Genomic DNA, 5,262 nt, shown 5'->3' on the forward strand with positions numbered 1-5,262 from the left:
TGGGGGCATGCCTCACGGATAGCCTGTCATGGAGGGGTACGCAGAACTATCAACCTACTACGTCGTCGGTTTTACTGGCCCTCTCTTGAGAAGGACGTCCGTGAGTATGTGGCTGCTTGTACCATCTGTGCCCGCTCCAAGAACTCAAATTCACCTCCCTCTGGTCATCTGCTGCCTCTGACTATACCTAGTCGCCCATGGTCACACATCGCAATGGATTTCGTTACAGGGCTGCCTCCCTCCCAGGGGCACACAGTAATACTGACAGTCATTGATCGTTTCTCCAAAGGCGTTCACTTCATCCCTTTGGCTCAACTCCCCTCTGCTTCTGACACTGCTGACCTTCTTGTCAATCATGTGTTTCGCTACCATGGCATACCATGCGACATCGTGTCTGACCGCGGACCTCAATTCACGTCTCAGGTGTGGAAGTCGTTCTGCTCCGCCCTCGGTGCCACGGTCAGTCTAAGCTCAGGATACCACCCCCAGTCCAACGGACAAGCCGAAAGAGCAAACCAGGAGTTGGAGGCGGCTCTCAGATGTCTGGCGGCTCAAAATGAATCTGACTGGTCCAAGTATCTCATCTGGGTGGAATATGCTCATAACACTCATCCCTCCTCTGCTACAGGCATATCCCCCTTCGAAGCCTCTTTGGGGTACTCACCACCTCTGTTTCCTTCTCAGGAACTCGATCTGGCAGTGCCCTCGGTCCAGCTTCATCTACAACGTTGCCAGGACATTTGGCGTCAGGCCAGGGCTGCTCTCCTGCGCACCAGGGAGAGCAACTGTCAGATCGCTAACCGTCACAGGGTGGTGAGTCCCGCCTACCGTCCTGGGCAGAAGGTGTGGTTATCATCACGCAACATCCCCGTTCAGGCGTCATCACGTAAGCTGGCCCCCAGATACATCGGCCCTTACGTGATTGATCGCATCATTAACCCCTCCTGTGTCCGCCTACGTCTGCCTGCTGCTCTGAGGGTGCACCCCTCGTTTCACGTCTCCCAGATTAAGCCTGTCAGCGAAAGCCCTTTGTGCCCGCCGTCCACTTCCCCGCCACCCGCCCGGACCATTGACGGCGCGCCTGCCTTTACCGTCAGTCGGATATTGGACGTTCGCCGCCGTGGTCGCGGGTTCCAGTTTTTGGTGGACTGGGAGGGGTACGGTCCTGAGGAGCGGTCATGGATCTCCCGCTCCCTTATTTTGGACCATTCCCTGATTGATGACTTCTTCCGCGCCCATCCGGATCGTCGCCCTGGACCGCCTGGAGGCGGTCGTTGAGGGGGGGGTACTGACATGGTGCCTCTGTCAATTACCTTCCCCCTCCCCCGTTCCTGCTCTGCCCTGCACGCGACCAGCTGAGTTCACTTACCTCATCATCATCCCCGCCTACTTAAGGAGGTCCAGGACCTGTTTTCAACGCCAGTCCGTTGTTCCTTCCACGGTGCTTACGTCTGGCCAGCTCACGTTGTGTGCCCTTGTTCTAGTCCAAGCTTCGTTAACGTGTCATCTCTTCTCCACCCTCAGGAACTGTCCGCTTCACGGGTGAACCTCAGGTCGCTGTCCACCGCTCTCGCTCTCCTCCTTGGATTCTGCCGAAGTCTCGCTCTCTGGACCTTCCTGCCGCTTACCTCCAGTCAGCCGCCACGCCACGTCAAGACTCCTAACTACTGTGAATTAAACCATCTTAATCTTACTTCCCGACTCCTTGTGTCCTTCTGGGTTCCAGCGTTTGGGTCTGTCCGAAATCCCGCGAGATCATGACATTAAATCAACTAAAGGCTAAACTAAAAAGGGGGGTCTTGAGCCTCTTCTTAAAAACCTCTACAGTCTCTGCGGCCCTGAGGTTCTCCGGCAGGCTGTTCCACAGGCGAGGACCGTAATGGCAGAACGAAGCCTCACCATAAACCGTGCCCATGGATTGTTAAACCGTGTCCACAGATTAATCAATTTTGCTAGTACTGTTGTGCAACACGTTGCATGTGTCTGAGCAGAGCAGCCGGACTCGTAGCTTTGTGTTTGCAGGCAGGAAAGGGGGCTTTGTTACTGTGTGCGCAACAGATGAGGCTTCGGACCGCAGGCTGCTCTGCATGAGCCAGACCAATATCTTACACTTCATCGAACCAACGTACAGCCAATCAAATTATGTGAAGTCATCATTAGTCGCAAGCCGTGTTCGGGGGCCAAACATTTGGTCTGGACAAATTGGCAGTTCTTGTGTTTTTGCACTAAATTGGAAAATGACATTTTTATTCGTGCGATTTTCATGAAATTGCACACACATACCACCAGATCGAGTCTACAAACACCACAGAAGTTTTGTTGACCTTTGATCTTGGGAAGCGCCCGCAATCTTGAATTGACTAGCTTGGTTAGCATAATCAGCATCTTAAGCAATGTGTTTTTCTGAGTTAGTTGATGATGCTGATCGCAATGCTAGCAATTTTAGTCACATACAGCTCAGTTAGCCTTACAGAAAGAGAAGAGGGATTCAGATGTGCATAGTGGCTGCTTAGCAAATGGGTCTGGTCAAAGGTGGGTGGTGAAAGCGGCGGTAGTGGCTAGACCTGGGCAGCAAGGGCAGTGGTGGTGCGTAGAGGCGGGTAGCAAGGCTGAGAGTGGGTAGAGGTGGGGGGCGACGCCGGTGTAATAGCGCCTGCTGGCCATACAACAGCGCTCGAGGCTTTAATTGCAGTTTAGCTTTTCTTTAGCTCTTGATTTACAGAAGAAAGCTATCATGTTTTGTGTCCATGTTTTGAAGGAAAAGAAAAACTGATAACATAAAGTCCCATAATAGACGATTATCTTTGTGCAACTTTAAAAAAAGAGATAAGAATAAGTCACATTGTTAAAAAAGGGAAGCATTACTTTAATTACTTCAGGTCCTCAATGTGGGCTAGCATTGTACAATGTCAGTGGGAGTGAGTTGAATTAATCGACTGGTCAATAATGCCTAAATGTGTGGTCACTAAACTTTCATGATTTAAACAATGAAAATGTAAGTAATCAAATGTGTTAGTAAAATCATTATTGATTATTAATTTTTTTAATCTGTGTCATTTTCTAGGGCATAGTTTCTGCAGAGCATCAGCAGTTTGTTAGAAAATTACCGCTAAGTTGTGGGCACGGCGTAAGCCCGCCCACGTCTCATCATCCATTTGTTTATGTTCTCTTCTGTTATGCTGCAGCCCCTCATTCCCCCAACCTAAAATGAATGATCCAACAAAAAATGTGAGCGTTATTGGAGCTATCCAGCCGTACCGTTTTGAGCCAGATTCCAGCTCAGACAAGGAAAATGAAGACGTACCTGAATCTATTTGTCTGCAAGTGGATGCATCAGAAGGGAGCTGAGCACATTTTCTACATCAAAACTATAAAATTCTTACTATTTTATGTTTATTTATTTTTTGTCTGCTCTTGATTCAGAATGATTTGAATAAAAAAATACTTAGAAATGCAATTTTGAGCCTAATTTTCTTATTATATATCTATTATCTCAAAAACTCCATAAGAACATGTTCAAAATGCCCAAAACACTATTTTCATAGGAGTGTTTTGTATCTGAAAAGATACAAATAATCTACAGTCCAGACTAGATGTGCTTGACCATTCAAACTGCACATAAACTGTAGCTAGTTTGAAAAAATAAACTTAACTACACTCAAGTCTAACAAAAAGTCATAATATCTTCACGTTTTGTTTAATGAGTGTTATAAACGTCTCACAAAAATTAGGCCAATGTTATCCCTTCAAATGGGTGAAGTTCTTCAGATGACAGTTCTGTGGTCTGACAAACTTCATCCTTTAAAAAAAGAAAGCTATTGTTTGATGCTAGTAAAGAGCAAGAAGAAGCTCAGCGGCTTAGAAAAGTCTCATGCGACTAGCAGATGGCCCATAGTGTTTTCTAATTTCCCACAAGAGCACATTTCCACATGAGACGTATCCCATCGCATTATCAAAGCAGAAAAGCGCTAGGGTTCTCATTTAGACAGGAACAAAGACATCTGTATGATTAATGAACTCACTGCAAGTCGTAAAAGAATTTAAAGTGTTCAACTTTGAACCAGTGAAACCGTGAATAGCGTTTACATGAACACAGGTAGTTCAGTTATGCATGCACCACCAGGGCTGATACTCCGTCTCAGTCAAAGACATGGTATGTCTAGAGTACAATAAAAGAAGCAGAGGGCCTCCATGTGGACATGAGTATGGATCCATCCCAACCTAGCATTGCTGTGCCCCTTTGCTGGACAGAAATCCAGATCCAGACTCCTCCCACTCTCTTTTATTTAGACTGTTGCCTCTTCATTGCTAACTCGTTTCATCATTTTCTCTCATTTGGGCAGATAAGGACTAGTGGAAAGTGAGTGTGTGTGTGTGTGTGTGCGCAAAACAACTCCTCGGTTTTTCATTTATGCCTGCGTGTGAATGCCCACACTCTGAGGTGCATCTTCAAAAAACATGTAATTCTCTTAAAATCGGCGACCGGCAGCCATTTATTTCTTGTTGTGACTCATACTGCAGGCTGAACGGATGAAGAAGAGATGGTGGGATACAGTGATGAAGGAGGAGAAGAAGGCCAAGAGAGGGAACCATGTGACGGCGGGTGGTTTAAACAAGCTGCCTAATTGGGCACAAGAGGCCTCATGTGTTTGGTGGCTGAACACTTCAAAAGCACTTTTCTAATTACTACACATCAAGGAAATTGGTACAGATAATTACACATAGCTGGAAAAACAAAAACACATGCTGACTAGCAAATGCCATGTGGAAATATTGACATGCTGGAGTCTTGAACTTGGATGTTAATATTCAATGTGACAACAAAACACATATACACATTAGCAAGAAACCAATTCAAAGTTAGGAGATGGAGGATTTTTACCCTTCAGTGACACGTGTACATGTGTAAGCTTCCCCGCACACACAGATTTCCTCTCTCTGACACACAAGCTTCATGTTACAGGAGTCCCTCAGATCTCATTGCACTTGCATTATTTAACAGTACAGCTAGGATAGCCTGCAGTTTGTGTCAGTGTGTGTGTGTGTGAGAGATTCTCATCTTCCTGCTAAAAATACACCTGCAACTGAGAATCCCCCTGTTCACACACTGCTTCTTCTCCTTCTTCTCCTCTCTTTCTTACCCTTCTCCAAACCTCATCGCGACTTCACGCTTCACTCTTTTTCAGCAGCATTTTAAATGCATTTAGGTTCTGTCCAACTTTTTTTTTTTTAGATAAATTAATGTAAAAATTAAACAAATCC

Source organism: Oryzias latipes, chromosome 1 (assembly GCF_053564925.1).
Source record: "Oryzias latipes strain Hd-rR chromosome 1, Olatipes_Hd-rR_3.1".
Lineage (NCBI taxonomy): Eukaryota > Metazoa > Chordata > Actinopteri > Beloniformes > Adrianichthyidae > Oryzias > Oryzias latipes.